This window comes from Camarhynchus parvulus, chromosome 2 (assembly GCF_901933205.1).
Source record: "Camarhynchus parvulus chromosome 2, STF_HiC, whole genome shotgun sequence".
Lineage (NCBI taxonomy): Eukaryota > Metazoa > Chordata > Aves > Passeriformes > Thraupidae > Camarhynchus > Camarhynchus parvulus.
In genome coordinates this window covers 135,656,597-135,673,811 of record NC_044572.1, presented here as the reverse complement: position 1 = coordinate 135,673,811, position 17,215 = coordinate 135,656,597, and the positions used below count along the sequence as shown (strand labels likewise).

At 35.3% G+C, this 17,215-nt stretch overlaps 1 protein-coding gene across 1 annotated transcript in view; it reads left to right on the top strand.

The window, feature by feature from the left end:
* CSMD3 (CUB and Sushi multiple domains 3) overlaps window positions 1–17,215 on the top strand; it is a 577,112-nt gene that overhangs the window by 288,491 nt on the left and 271,406 nt on the right. The window lies entirely within an intron of this gene.

Below are 17,215 nucleotides of genomic sequence, written 5' to 3'. Positions count from 1 at the left end.
ACAGCAAAATAAAAAAAAAGCTAAAGTATAACATTTATATACATATACATGCATTTCTGTATTATTAAAGAATTAGTTGGGTGGTTTTTTATATTACCTTTGAAATAGATGTATGTCTCTCTTACAAGAACTTTATTAATTGCATGGTTGCTGTCTAGCACCAAAACCAGATAATAGAAAGTATGATTATTCATCAGAAAATGAGACAGAGGAGACAAAAGTTAAACCAGTGACTGTGCATATTAGAAATGGAGCTGATGTTGCTGAGAATCGGCAGATGGAGTAAATGAGCATATTGTGAATAAACCTGCACAGTGTGACTTGCTGGGGTGGTTTTTTTTTTTGTCCATAACTTTCCTGTAGTGTAAAGTAAAGCTCCACAGTGGTGTGGTACAAGTGCACTTGTGCACTCTGGATATTCATATCTGGTGGTCTAGGGTAAGAAGATCTTAGTACTTTGCTGCATGGCAATAATTAAGACCTAGGATTTCCAAATTCAGGCTATTGAAAGGGGCAAGTGAAGGATTAGTATAAACAAGTTTAATAATTTCCTAATACAGCAAAACTGGAACCCTATTTGAGTGGAAAAGGATGGGGTTTAGATCTGAACTCTAACTTGCAGAGCTCAAGTTGTCAATTCTTTTATTTACATGACTCTTTCCTGATAAAATTAGTATTACTTGCAGCAGTTTTAGTTTGCAGAAGGCAGAGGATTATTGTCTATTCTTATATGCTATGTCTTCTTTTATTCATGAGTTACATTTATTCTTAGAAGCCATAGTTCTGCAAGAATAAAATTAGTTGAATATGAATAGGTAAAAGGATACAGAAAGGGTGAACATTCACAACAGCATCTCCATATAATCAACTTAGTGATTGTATGCCTAGATATTGAATCTATTTCTCTCTTGCCCTACAATGGTAATTTTTGTTAGTTCACTAAATAGCATTTGAATGAATCGAACAATGAATATGTGCTCTGTGGTGGTGGTTGTGTGGGGGATTGCCTTTTTTTTTCTCCTTTTTTTCTGTTTGGGTTTATTTTGTGGATTCCCCACCACCACCTCAGACTCAACTAACTAGATGTAGTGGAGACATCCATGCCTCATCCCATCAAAATTCATGAAGACATTCTTAAATCTTAGTGACATTTGCATCTGATTCTGGGCATTTTGAAGATTGTTCCAATTCCTACATGGAATATGAGGAATAAAAAGTTATGGGATGTCATCACCACCAGTGTCATCACCCAGTGCCCTTTTCCCACTGTTCCCCAAAATGGTATACTTGCTTATAGGGCAAGATAGAAGGACACCTCCTTTCTGACTGGAATAGCACTGAATATGCCACATCATTTTTAGCGATAGAAATAGACAAATTAATTTTTAAATACATCTGTATTTATCAGTTTTTAGCTGAGTAATACTTTTAAGTTATGTTATTACAAAAACTAACAGATGATCCTCTTTTATGTATCTGCCATTTGATAAAATCTAGGAAGATTTTTTGACATTTTGTTTACTTACACATTGAGGTGTTGCACATGGAGCTATTTTATGGTTTTTAATAGCTGGATAACATTATAAATATTAAAAATTAAATATTTGTGAGACTATTTTAAAATAAATAAATATTCATTGTTGTTTTGAAATCTCTTTTCCGTATCATATAAAATAACACTACTTAAAAAGGTAGAATATTTAATATAGGGATTAGACAGGACAGAAATACAAGCACTGCCTCACTATAGATAATATTTTATCTCTTAGCCACTGTAGTATAAACTGTTTTGGGTCTGTTTCATGCTTCAAATGTATGTGTAGCTTTATTAAGTAAAACATGGAATATTTAGAAATTTAACTGGATTATTTTCACATCATAATTTTAGGGATTATTTGAAAACCTTTCTTTAGAAATGAGATCAGACTTTGGTGGTTGTGTAGTTAACAAGTAAAACAAATAAATAATGGATTTTAAGACTTCCTGTATCATTATTATGAAAAGAAACCACAAATTGATAGTTTTAAATGCTGGAGTGTTTCATGAATGCTTAGGATCATTCAATATTTCAGGAAATGGTACCATATTGTCACAGTAGCGCTTCTATTCTCAAAGCCATGGTGAAGACAAAAGAAGTATGTAGCTAAACAGTAGTAGTAGAGAAGCAATGTCCAACATACTCAAACACTGCAACTGAATGGTCTTCATCTATAATTGAGTATAAAACAGCTGCACAAAATATGAGACAAACAAACTTATGGCAGAGCCTTCAAAGAAACCCATTTTTCTGAGATAAGATTTTGCAGATTTTGATTTCACAAAATCTTTATAATCTAGCAATAGAATATTATAGTTCCTGAAAAATTATATGTGAGAATATAAAGTCTAATAGCTTTCATACCCACTTGTCTCCTTTTGTAACTTTGGACGTGTGTGAAAGATTAAATATAAAATATTCCCTATACAGTGTTTCAACATAAACTGTATAACAAAAATTTTTGGATTAACAAATAATGTAAATAGTCATGGTGTAAAATAGTAGGAAAAGATGCAGTAGGGAATGAACATAGTAATGTAAATATAGTAAAAATTGGCTTTATCAGCATCATGTGGGAAAGCTGAACTTCTGTTTAGGTCAGATTTGAATCTTCTGAAACAGACCAGACAAAACTAACCATTTTCCACAATGATGATTGAACTTTAGGATATGAGATTTACACTCTGACATCCAGTATTTCAGATTTCTTTTTGCTTAAAACATGACGTTCATCTTCAAGCACTATGTCTTGTTCTGAGTTTTTGGGATACTAGGGCAGCCTGGGGCAGCTGTCTGGAGTTTGTGATCCACATTTTATCCTATTTTCCTAGCACTAAGCACTGAGTTTTAGACACATCTGAGGGTTTTTGTTGCAGATGGCACAGAGATATTTTTCCATGACTAACTGCCCAAGAGTGATTGCTTTTCTATTGGTGTCAGAATACTGAATTATCTGAATGCATTGTTAGTCCCCCATGTCTAGAAACATGGATTTCAAATGTGTGAAATAAGAACAATTTACCATAACACAGACTTCAGGAAGGTCTCCCTTTGACAAACTGTGAAATTAGCCTATCTATGAAACATGTCTTCATGTTCATTCTACCGAGAGAAAAATATAGCTTTAACTTTACTGTTCCTATTACTGGCTAATTAAAAAAACAAAAACAAAAACAACAACTAAACGCCAGTGAGACTGTGGACAGTTTCATTGTTTAGTTTTGGGTTTCACAAGACAGTTGATGTGTTTCTTTAGTTAAATACTACGTAATCCCCCTTTTGTGAGGATGGGGGAAGTAAAGCTTTTCTGCTTTCTACATATCAAAATGAAGAATTAAATCTATGACACATTTCTACTTTCTGAACTGTTCAATTTTATAAATTTCAGTGTATATTCTCTTATGGTATTTTCACTATTCTGATGATTTCTGTTGCCTTTCTGTCCACTCTTCTCTGTGTTTCTCATCATGTGCTTCTTCTTTTTGTGTGTTTTGTGGTGCATTAACTAGACAGGATCATATAAATTGCTTATTTAATTGGGTTCTAGCCCCAGTTCTATTCCTTGTGCATCCAAACTTTGTTTTGCAGAATGACATGCAGAGATTTGCAGTAATGTTGAAAATCCATGCAAATTATTTTAATCCATGTAAGTTTCATGATTAGTTCAAATTCTTAAATGCAAATACTGCTTTGTATTTTTCAAAAATTTAAACACTTATTTTTTGGGCAACACTATATACCAACAATTTACTAATACAGGAAACATTTCTCTGTACTGATTCCACATCTGCTGAAAGTTGTGGCAAGTTTTATAATTCAAGATAATTCCTATTTGTTGAACGTATTGAGCAAAAGTGCAACCATTTCAGAAACTTGTGGCAGTTCCCCTTGTTAACTTAATGCCAAGATAGAGTTGGTTGTGTATTTTACTCTTGTGTTCTTCCTGCTTTGTTGGCTACAATTCACCGCGGACTTTTTCTGACCCCACTCAGTCAGCATTATCCAAATATGTTAACAGTATTTTTATCTAATTTTAAACCATGCATTCAACATAAAATTTCCTATTTGTAATCTCTAGATTAAAAGAGTATGAGAACAGTTTTAGAGAGGCATAAGAAAGATTCATGTAACTGGATACAACATAAGGAAAAAAGAGCAAGAAATTATATAGATACTTCTACAAAATGTTTTCTTACTCCCTAACAGTTTAGGACATTCTACAAAATGTTTTCTTACTCCCTAACACTTCCTAAATCCAGTGTATTTAGAATAAGTAAAACTTGATGGACTTTTTCATCCATAATTTCATCTGTTTTTCCTCTCAAGCTCACATATTATTTTAATATTCTAAATATTTTATGGCAAGGACATTTCAGTGAAGAAGTATTTCCTTCTGTTCACTGTAGTTCTACTAGCTTTATCTGATGCCTTTTCATTTTTTTCCTAGCAAATACAATCTATTTAATCTTCCATTTTACTTCCATTTTACTACTTGGTTTTGCAGGACCTTTATTTCTTCACAGGTGATTGTCCTCATTACTGTTTGTGTAAGCTATCATCAGCAAGCTTTGTCATTTCACTGCTTGCCTTGTTTTCAATCTTCTAATATATTGTCAGACAATAACTTTAACTACCCTGACATCTGCTGGACAAGCAACAAAGCAGAGCAGAAACAATCCAGGAGGATCCTGGGAAGCATTGGTGGTAGCTTTCTGACACAGATACTGGAGGACCCCACAAGGAATGGTGTACTCCTCGACCTCATTCTAATGAACTGGGAAGGCCTTTTTGGTGATATGGAGGTTGGGAGCAGCCTTGGCTGCAGTGGACATGAGATTGTGAAGTTCAATATTGGGTGAGGAGGAAGCAGGGAAGCAAGTAAAATTACAGCCATTGATTTTAGGAGAGATGACTTCAGTCTGTTTGGAGATGTTCCTTGAAGAATCTCATAGAAAAAGGCACCACAGGGAAATGAGGTCCAAGAGAGTTGGTTGATATCCAAGCATCACATCCAACCCTGCACAAGAATGATGCATCCTAACAAGTGAAAAATCACACAGAAGGGACAAATGATGTGTGTGAATAAATAAAGAATTCCTGTCACTACTCAAACATAAACAGGAAATACACAGGAGATGAAAGCAGGGATGGAAGTGGCCTCTTGGAATGAATATGGAGAGATTGTCAGAATAAATAGAAATGAGAGACCAGGAAGGCCAAGGCCCATCTGGAATTAAATCTGACCAATAACATCCAGGACAACAAGAAGAGCTTCTTAAAATACATCAATAACAAAAGAAAAACAAAAGAATAATGTGGGCCCATTAATAAGTTGAGGGGAGCCCTGGTAATAGGGGATGCAGAGAAGGCAGAGTTATCAAATGCCTTCTTCGCATCAATCTTCAATAATATGATCAGCCTTCAGCGTTCTCTGACACAGACCAGGGTAAAGGGGTCTTGGAAAGAAGACTTTTCCTTGGTGAAGGAGGATTAGGTTAGATAACACCTGAGAAAACTTGACATCCACAAGCCCATGGGCTCTGGCAGGATGTGTCCACAAGAGAGCTTCTGGACACCATAGCAAGGTCACTCACAGTCATCTTTGCAAGGTCTTGGCAATCAGGAGAGGTGCCTGGGGACTGGAAAAAAGCAAATCTCACCCTGGTCTTCAAAAAGGGCAAGAAGAAGGACACAGGGAACTATTGGCCAGTCAACCTCACTTCAATCCCTGGAAAGGTGATGGAGCACTTCATTCTGAGGGCCATCTGTATCCGTATGGATCACAAGAAGTGTTAGATTATTCAGCATGTATTCACTAGTATTCAGCATAGATTCACTAAAGGTAAATCAGGCTTGACCAAACATTGCCTTCTACAGTGAAACAACTACCTGAATCAATGAGGGGAGAGCAGTGGATATTGTCTACCTTGGATTCAGCAAGGGTTTTGATGCTGTCTCTCACAAAATCCTGGTAGACAAAATCAGGAACCGTTGACTGGATGAGTGAGCAGTGAGATGGATTGAGAACTGGTTGAATGGCAGATCCCAGAGGGTCATAATCAGTGACAACCTAGTTGAAGTTTTTCCAATAATGGTGTTCTCCAAGTTTCCATACTGGGCCCAGTATAATTTAACTTATTCATCAATGACTTGGATGAAGTGGCAGATGCCTCCTTGGCAAGTTCATTGATGACACAAAGCTGGGAGGAAGGGCCAACACCCCAGAGGGCTGTCCGGGCCTTCAGAAGGACCTTAAGAGGTTGGAGAGGTGGGCAGAGAAGAGTTTGAAATTCAACAAAGGCAAGTGCATGGTCCTGCACATGGGGGAAAATAACCCCATGGACCAGTATGGGCTGGGGGCTGACCTGCTGGGAAGCAGCTCTGTGGAGAAGGACCTGGGGGTCCTGCTAGAAAACAAACTGACCACGAGCCCAGCAGTGTGCCTGTGTGGCCAAGAAGGCCAGTGGTGTTCTGGAGTGCATTAAGAAGAGCATTGCCACCAGGTCAGCAGAGGTGATCCTGCCCCTTTACTCAACCCTAGTAAGGCACATCTGGAGTACTTTGTCCAGTTCTGGAATCCTCAGCAAAAAAAAAAAAAGGATGGAGTTCCTGGAGCGAGTCCAGTGAAGGGCAAAGTAGATAATTAAGGGCCTGGAGCATTTCTGTTATGAGGAAAGACTGAGGGAGCTGGGCTTGTTCAACCTTGAGAAAAGATCTTGGAGAGGGGATCTCATCAATATCTAGAAGTATTTGAAGGGAGGGTATCAGAGGGTGAATCCAGTCTCTACTTGATGGTGCCAAGCAATAGGACAAGAGGCAATGAGCAAGAACTGGTGTATGGGAAGTTCCACCTAAACACAAGGAAGAACTTCTTTAATGTGCAGTGACCATGCACTGGAATCTCCCTCGCTGAAGATATTCAAGAGCTGGAAATATTCAATATCTGGACATTCTCCTGGGCATTGTGCTCTGGGATGACCCTGCTTGAGCAGGGAGGTTGGACCAGATGACTCACTGTGCTCCCTTTCAGCCTTACCTATTCTGTGATTCCGCGAAACAGTTTAGATACAGAAGGAGTCCATTAGTGACTTCTCTCCTCTGGCAGAACTGACCATTTACTTTTACCATCAACTAACTATATTTTAAGCTAACATGCAGAAAAAAAGCCTGTCATTTTATGAAAGAGTTCCTAATCTCTGTAAGAACCTTCCATTTGGGCTTCCTCAAATGCCCTTTTAGAACTGCAAATAGTATACCTAAACTGAATTTCTCTCATCTCTATGCCAGCTAATCTTTCTGGAAAGCATTAGTGGATTTATAAAGCAGGACTTTGCTTTAAAAAAACCGTGGTGGTTTGCGGATGTAATTTTTATCCATGTGTCAGCTGAATTTAAGCTTAATTATAATTTCTACAGTCTTGTTACATCTCAGGTTTACATCTGTACTTTTCAGGTGTCTTTTGGAACTACTTCTGAAAATAGAAATTGTATTTGCATCCCTGTCCTACACTACTAAAATCATCTTAAGAAATTGGACATTTCTTAAGCTTTTCAACCTGCACTTTGAAATACAACCCAAGTTCTTCTCATAGAATCATGGGTACAGAAAAATTATTTAGGTTTTATACTATTGCTTTATAGCAGCTAGGCAAATTGGAAGCTTTTGATCTTCTTGCTGATGGAGTACCTATGGTTTTTGGTTACTAGTTGGTAGTTTTTGGGGGTTATGAGAGGGCTGTTTACAAATGATCATGTGTTGTTCCCTAGAAAATAAGTTCTTCCAAAAGTTTGATGCATACCTTGAAGTTTTGTGATGTGTTTTTTGTTGTTTTGTTTTGTTTGAGGTTTTATGTTTGTTTGGGTTTTGTGGTTTTGTTTGTTTTTAATTGTTATTTTTGTTTGTTTTGTTGTTGTTATTGGGATATTAGCTTTTCATTACTAATTTCTTCCAACCAGTTTTTTAATATTTCAATCTTCAGTAGTTCATCTTCCTTATTAGAAAAGTTCATGTTTGTTGAATGGCTGAAACAAGGAATTTCTTATCTTTATCAGGATATATGTTTTGCATTTGGGTTTGAATAAAAAGACTACTGCTGCTCTACTAGCCATTTTTAATCAAGAGATTGTGCACAATTTTTTGTATACATGTGCATTTCAAAACACACAAATGTATTTTCAATCCAACAAATAGTCAAATGTTACTATGTAATTGATACTTTTTAAATATTCAAAATTATATTCTTCATAAAATTTATAGGGACAAATATAAATCAATGTTGCATCAGATGTGATCTTTCATAAAATCTTAAATGGTATTTCAGAGATCTTAATAGGCTATGCAGGTTACATTATAAAGAAGGTCTTAAAAATGTAATGTAGTAGAGGGTTAAAAAATCACAACATTTCATGCAGCCACTGGAATTTAGCTTCTCAATAGATTTTTACCAGTATTTCTTGTAACTCTGTAATCTTTCAAAGCAAATATATTGGTCTCAGGTCATTTAAAACTAACAATAAGCTGTGGCTCTAAAAGTCGTTGCATTAGAATGTATTTTCACGTAGGGTTTTTTGGATGTCTTTTAAAATAATTTCTGGAAAGTGTATCTTTTTGGTATTGAGAAACTTTCATTTTTATGTTAACTTTTCCAGGTTGGTGAAAATAGGTCTTCAGTCTAAAAGCAAGTTCTTAGAAAATGAAATTGTATGCTTTTTCTCCATCTCACCTTTCTATGTCCTGAAATATTTATTTAATGGTGCTTTTTCCATATAAGCTTCTTTTTGAATGTTGAGTTTTAAATCTGATTTGGCTATTGGGCTAGATCATCTCTGCTTGGTCTAGACCATCTTCACAGGTTTCTTCCCACCCTAACTATTCTGATTCTCCATGTTAGTGCTGTTTAATATTATATTCTCCAATTTGATTTTAAAATGGGGTTATTTGGCTTCAACAAGTCAATTTAATATTCATAATTGTACTTAATTGTTTTGTTTGGTTAAAAGAAAGGTGGCATATGTGGCATATGGCTTATAATCGTTTTCTACAATTCCCCTCTTGTCAGTGGAGAGCTGGTCAGACAAGTTTTTATTTGAAGGTGACTCCCACAACTTTTTAATTTTGTTCAGTAAAATTGTAGGTCATTCTTTCTGCTTTACAATATTTAATTAAAAGCATTTAGCAATCCAACCTTTTGTAATAGTGTTATCCATAAAGAATTGGAAGGATTTTCACTGCTCTGACCTTAGTCTGTTGGGCAATATGAATACATTAACATGTAGAAAGGTCATCTTTTGCTATGTCCCTAAGTATTAGCTACTGCTTATACCAGGACACTGGGCTAAGTGGCTGTTACTCTTATTGGTTCTCTGCAGTATTTCAGTGTGAATTTAACTGCAAACAATTTTGTTGTCTTCTGTATTAAACATATATGTTATAAGGGAGTAACTGTTACTCTTTGATTTGGGAGTAAAAAATATGTTCAAAACAGCTTAAATTAGAGTTTTGTTACAAGCATTTATCAGCTTTATAACAGAATGCAAAAACGAATACACAAATAATAAAGCAATTCATGCTTTTCAAAGATTCTTCTGGGTGAAAGGTAGAATTTAAAAGCCCAACATGATAGAATAGCAGTTAGGATATCTTGACTTGAAGAGCTCTAAAATGTGTCAGGTATATAGAGCTCTTTGTCCGCACTTAATACCTTTCTTGTCTCTGAGTGAATCTACCTCCTTATTTGCAGTATATGGGGTTTTTTTGTGTTCTCTACCAACTGGTCATGATTCCTGACTTGAAATCTCTTTGCTCCACACATTTTACAACACTGGGAATTTGCCATGCCTGATTAGTCCATGCCTTTTACTACACTGGCATTGAGTTGATGGAGGCTCCCCTCCTGGCTGTACTGCATCAATTTCCTTGCAGTGGTGAAGGTCTGTGTGCGGCAGTCTCTGGAGATGTCAGCTTTCGAAACACTAAAGATGCATTTCCTGCTACATCAGCCTGTGAAAGGGTACAGAAGTAAGATTTCCATCTGTTCATCTACTGAATTAACATCATGGCATAGTAGTTGCTTAATTTCTTCATCTGTTGACATTGCATGGAACAGAGGGCTGAAAATGCATCTTGCTTGGGTGAAGTAGTTGTTTTGTTTTGTATATTTCAGTATGTCAGGTACATGCAAGCAGGTCATATTTAGAATCCAGTCAGGACTTAAAGTGTATGTATGTATAGATTTTTTTTCAATTTTTTTCCAGATGAAACATTCAAAACAATAAGCATAACTGATTGAGATGTTACACTTTAGTAACTTGGTCTTCTGGGTTTTCCATATCACCAAGCATATGCCCTGAGAATATTATTTTTTCCCTTCTTTTTCCTCCAAGTCAATAATTAATTTCTGTGAGTGCTATTATGCTAGAAAACAACTACATCAGCAGGCCTTTTCATCATATATTTTGATAGTCTGAGAAATTTCTATTAATTACTTATATTGTATTAGAGTAGAGTGTATCTTGCATTTATTGCTGGCATTTATTTCAGTTTGCTGTTGGTTGGCATTTTCTGTAACATATTTCCAGAGAAAATGCCTGAAGGCTATAATGCTTCAATGCTATAATGATTTGCCTGTTTATATTTGACTATTGCAGTTAACCCCAGCAGGCACCTAAATCCCACATGCTCACACCCCTTGCAGCAGGATGAGGGACACAGTCCAAAAGGAAAAACTGAGAAAACCCATGGACTGAGACAGAGTTTAATAAGTAAATCAAAATCTGCACATGCAAGCAAAACTAAGCTAGGCGCTCATTTTCCTTTTCCAGCTGTCAGGCAGATGTTTAGCAATGTTATTCATAATGTGTACGTGGGAATGCAAGCTCTGTATCTCTGAAGGTCCCTGTCTCCCTCCTTCTCCCAGCTCTTATTGCTGAGCGTGACATCAAATGCCATGGGCCATCCCTTGGGTCAGCTGGGATCAGCTGTCCTGGCTGTGACCCCTCCTGCTTGTGCTGCCACAGCCTCCTCACTATTAGGGTGGTGAGGAGCACTCAAGGCCTAGATTCTGTGCAAGCACTGATCAGCAGTAGGTTAAAGATCAGTGTCTCATCAATACTGTTTTCATTGCAAATCTGAAACAGCACCATGAGCCTCTGGGAAGAAAACTGCCCCTTACCCCAGGCAAAACTATTACACCAGCTTACTACATGATGATGCTTACTTCCAAAGATGGTGCACAGATAGTGCACTAATCATTAAATTACCTTGCATTAAATTAATTTATTATTTTTCTCAACTGATGAGCCTATACTTTCACAGTAATTGGTGTTATTGCCAAACTTTTACTAAGTTTTTGTCATATATTTTGGTGCTGAAGCAACAGTTTACTAAAATATAGTTTCTTTGCCACGGGGGCCATTACCAGAATTTCTGCTTGATGTTCCTTTTTTTTTTTTTTTGCTTTTATAGTTGTTTTTTTTTAATTTTAGTTTTTTTAATTGAGAATTATATGAAAGACTTTACAAAGACAGTTTTAACTTAAAAGAAGACTTATTTATGCTGATAATTCATGTTGGCTATCTAAAATATGTGCTGAACATCCCCTTTCATCATTATATTTAATGTAAAAATGGAAATGAAATAAAAATCCCAAATAATGCTTTTTTTCTTTCCCCTTTTTTTTAGTCCTGTGTGGTGTATTTCTACATGTAAAATATCTCATGACATATGAAAAGTTCTGGAATAACACATTGTTGATCCCCATGGTGCAAATCTGTTATTGAAGTGAGATGTATAGTGTGAATTTGCATTCCTTAAAACTAAGGCAAAAATCCAATCTCTAATCTCAAGAGGATTTTTTTTTCTGTGTTGTCACATAAAAAAATAGACAATCATCTTTATCCTTGAATTCTAAATCTAGGTTTTTGATTTTTTTTCTTTAATAAAAGGAAGAGGGTGGCATCTCTCTTTGCCTTTAGCTTTAGTTTTTGGGTTTCTTTAGCAGTATGTTGAAAGATGCTGAAAGATTCAATTTTATCAGGAAACAAAATACTGCACTGACTGGCCAGTGCTCCAAGGTGGTGCTAAGGTGTCTAAACACTGAGTCCTTACCTTCTCTATCAACAGCTCAACATACTTTTTTTTTTGTTGTCATTATTGTTACAATAATAATGTTGCCATTATTATATTTCTGTGTTTTAGTATCTGTCCATATCTTTTATCATTTCAATTAATGGATTCTCCAGATATTGAAGAAAAGTCCTTCCATTTACACAAAAAGGTTTATTAGCCAGGGCCACTCTGTTCTCTCCTTTAATCTCTCCTTCTCTCCCACTCTTCCTCACTCTCACTTTCCATCTCATTCTTCTCCCCTTTTCTTTTCCTTTTTTCCTCTCCCCTTCCTCTAGGCTGAAATATTTTGCCTATTGAAAGTCTTGCAAATCATGTAAAAAGTGATCTGCTAAGCTGAAGTATCACAAGATGAGAGTAGCTTATCTGACATTCCTTGTAACTTCATGAATATCCATGAAGTCTGATTGAATACCTGAGAAAGTGAGTGGCAGAGAAATCCTAGGAAGATCCAAGGAGATATGCCTGGGCGAATGTTACGGTTTTTCAGACAACATGCTGTGGAGTTTAGTGCTTCTGATGCAGTCTTTGGTCCCATTCACTCTAAAAATACATTGAATATTCAGAATTAACTTTATTTTCTAGAATCTCTGAGTTGAAGTGAAAGAAAAAGCAATGGGAGGATAAAAAACCTTTCTCCTATGCTCTCCATTATAGCTTCCTTCTATTACTCTATTTTTAACTTTAGGAATCACAAACCTCAGGTTCAATAGATCTGTCAACATTTAAATAGTATGTAATTCTGGAAATAATCTGAGAAACAAATATGTTTTGATTTTTTTTTAAGCAGGAAAAAATGAGGATTTTGAACTATAAACTTGCACTTTTTTTATGCCATTCCCCTAAAAATTATTTTCAGCTTTTTCTTGTTCTAAATTACTTATCATAATACTGACAATAAAGACATTTTATATCAATCCAGTATCCCTTGGAGACAGTTTTCTGTGGTTTAGTTTTGTCATGTTGAGAACTACCAGAAAAATACCTGTTCCTTTGTGGTTTGTAACAATCAGAGTTCTATATTTGTTCTTTACCATGGGAAAAAAGAAAAAATTAGACCCCCTCAAGTGGGAAGAGATTTCAATATAAAAAAAATGAAAATGCACACAGAGTTTTTGCAGTTGAATGATCTAACATGTATGTGCAATTTCAGTTATTTTACCTAAGTGAAAGTACAACTGCATTGTGAAAATAAAATTGAACAAAGTTATAATTCTATGGCGAAAACTTTAATAATGCTGATTAACAGGTGATGGAGACAGCTAATGAAAGAAGACCACAGCTGACTTCTCAGCTAAACAGAGTTTTGGGATGTTGTTTTGAACTACTTGTAACTGGGGCTTAGGAGAGCAGCACTTGAAAATACAATGTCTTGGCAATTTGAAATAGTTTCAAGAAACTTTGGTGATACAGAAAGGCATTTAAGGTCTTTGTTTCAATTTCTGCAGATAACAGTGTTTTTTTCTTTTTAAATGGAACTGGAGATGGTAGCAGATTTGGGTTATTTTTGTTAATTTTTAACTAATATGGAAAAAAACATATAAAACCGTAGAGTATAACATCAATTAAATCTGCATTTTAAACTCATTGGGAAAATATAGAGATATGAGGATGTGCCTCTAAACTAACAAATCTTGATTGCTGCTTTTGTTAGTCACTTAAGACTGTTAAGCTGAACTATTTGGATTGTTACAGAGACCCATTTGTGTAGAAAATGAACTTTACTAATTAGGTGTCATGACCAATATTTTAATTAAATGGTAATTAGAGAGATATTATGACAACTTTCTCTGAGTATTAATGTAAAATATTGAACAAATACAGAAGTTAACCTGATGAAATTAATTACATGACATGAAACAAATGAGTTCACAAGTCAGCCTTGGAAGATACTTTTAGTAGGCATTTAATAATAATGAAAATTAGAAGGTCTGTTAATGATGTTATTTAAAACTCAACTGAATTCTTGGAAATAGGGAAATAAACTGATATTATTGCAACTTTAAAGAAGGAATTAAAAAAATTTTTACTTGGTGAAATTTTGAAGACCTTGTCCCTAAAATCGTGGGGCTTACAATTCTTCCTCTCTGAGGAGGCATTTCAAGGAGGTGATCTGAAGATCATTTCATCTAAGATGATGAGAGTTGTGTCAACCAGACAAAGGAAGGGATAAAGAGCAACTTGCACTTTAGTGGAGTGATACATTCAGTCTAAGCATAAGCAAAAGGGAGCACAATATAAAAAGAACTAAGAATTTCTCCTTTGTCTAATTCACGTTTTAAGTCTAGCATTCAGATTATCTAATTAACACAGAGGAATTTTATTAACAGTACAGGTAAGATGGCACATAGCTTTGCTAGTATCTGTTCCTTTTCCCAGAAGTTCACCTTGACAACATTTTTTGTGCCCTAACATTAACATTTGCCTTCCACTTGCAGAAGACAGTGGGGAGTAATGTACTACAATCTATCAGCACCCTGATTTCAGTGCTTGGACGAGTAGGATGATCTTAGTCATATTTCCTTCTCCTTTGGGTCTCCTTAGGCAGCTATCCTTACATACTACTTGAAACAGCCAGCTTGTTTGTGATTGGGTTTTTTGTGTTGTTGGCTTCTTTTTTTATTTCTTTTTTGATTCCCAGTTAGTCTTTTGAATTTGCAGAATCCACTCCCCCACCTTGCACCCCTATTTCCACAACCACCAAGGGCTATGAAGTATTATGCAATGTCTAACCCCATTAGTCAGAGCTTCCCTGCACATGACTGGCACAAAAGCTCAGACAGGATAATAGGTCACACCATTACCAAACAACTTCTGTTTTGGCTCAAACCAGTTTAATTGCAGCTCTGGCCAAGGCAAGCCCAGCCAAACACTGAACCCTGCCATGGCAGGTCATTGCAACACTTATAGCCATTTAATATTAATGGGATAGCAACCCATTAATGGGATAGCAACACTATATAACCTTCCTAAAAAGAAACTTTAAATGCTTTTAAGACTTGGCCTCCAGAATCCAGAATTCTCTTCAGTCTATTGTCTATGCATTGCTAACAAGTAGACCACATATAATTTATATATATAATCACTATATATTAAAAATTGTGAAACATATAGGTGTCTGAATTAGTTCTATGGAGAAAAATGATGTTAAATGCATTCTTTCTTCAATCTGACAGGATAAAACAAGTAATCAACATCTCACATATGATGAGTTAGGGATAAGAGAAAAGCCAGACAACTGGTAAAGTTCACTATAATTACAGAAATGACTGCTTTTAATGACCAGATTAACATTAAATACATATAGGTGCATAGAGAAAATGGTTGCCTTAACAACTAGGAATTTCAAAAAGGGGAAGAAATTGTGCTTGACTTTCTGAAAAGTAGTGAATTATATGAAAATTTAAAACTTTTTGGTAGTAGCATTGTCAGTAGCAATGAAGGAAGAAAAAAAGACCTTTCAGTTCAAAATTTTGGCCAAATTGAGGGGAAAACAAAATTACCTTAATTGTGAATGATAAAAATGAAGTGCGCTGTTGAATAGAGTCACTTGTTGGCAAGACCTAGAGGCTGTTACCAATTTATTTATTACATAGCACCATGATTTTTTTAGAATTCTGTCTTGCAAGTACTTAAAACAGATATGAATGTAATATGTGTAGGTTATGGACGTAGCTGCAATAATAAATCTTATCATAAGTCTAACTGTAAGAAACTCCTTAGACCAGAACTGTTATGATTGCTTTCTACATGACATTTGTAGATCATATTTAGGTTAAAAAATAACTTCATATCTAACGATAGAAACCATTGAACACTATGGCTACCTAAAGATACTGTGTTGCAATTTTTTTATTTGAGTGTACTGTGCTAATATTATTTTCTCCTCAAATTAGTTATTTTTCTTCCTAAGCTTAACCACTTAAATGTATAGTAAGAAATAGATAAATTAAATCAAAAATAATCCTGAAAATGTACATTGTGTTAGTATGCTTATAATCTGGGAAAATGCCTTATACTTGGGCAGTAGTGAATACACTATGTATTCAGTTAACATGGCAATTACTACTGTTAACTTTTTATTTTAACCTAAAGGACACCTGTAATCTGACAGTTCAGCCCCAGGCTCCATAAAATGAAAGCGCAGACACAGTGTAATAAATAACATTTGGCATAGCGGTATGGTGCATTATTTCCTACTTTAGCGTTGCATTTAAATAGACTAAAAGTTGCACATGACAGAATTTAAGCCCTGGGCATAGTTTTTTCTCAAAATAAAAAAGGGTCTCTAAAATATTACAACCAAGAAAAAAGCATAATCTAAAAGCTTCAAGGCACCTTTTCTACAACTTTGTAGAAACCAAATCACTTCATCTAGTGTGACATATGTACTGTAATATATGGTGTGCCAAGTCAATTAAATCATTAATTGTCTGTTTTTAAGAAAAACAGATGGTGGGTCAAATTTTACTCACTTTCAACAATTTTAGGTCCCATACCTATTGGTGATATGCTCATGTTACCCAGCAGGGAGTTGAAAAAAGATTGTCAATGCCTTTTTCAAACTGTTTGCTTTTTCTTCCCCACTTCCACCCTTGTTTTAAGGAATATTATAAAAAGTGGTTTTATTTTGTGTTTTTTTCTACAAGTATCATGTTTTTTTTTTTCTGTTTGTCTATCCAAAATGCATCTGTAGGTTAGAAATAATCATATAAAGATATAGACTAGTGATTGGAAGTTTTCTGGTTTTGATCTCTTCAACTATTTGTTAAGGAATATAAAATTAATTTGCTTTAACATGGCTTATTACCTAGCTGACTGGTCCTGGAAATCTTTTCTCCGTGATTTCTATAGTTTATTTTAAAGTGTCTTTTGCAATAAATTTACAATGGCTGTATTTAGGATATCTGGCTTATTATGTGAACCATAATTAAAATCATTACATTTGAGGCATGTTCTCAATTGTTAAGAGTTTTGTTCTCTCTGTTCTCTAAGTAGTAACTAGTTCTTACCTTCCATGCCAGGACAACATTTTCTTACAATAGAATCATCAAG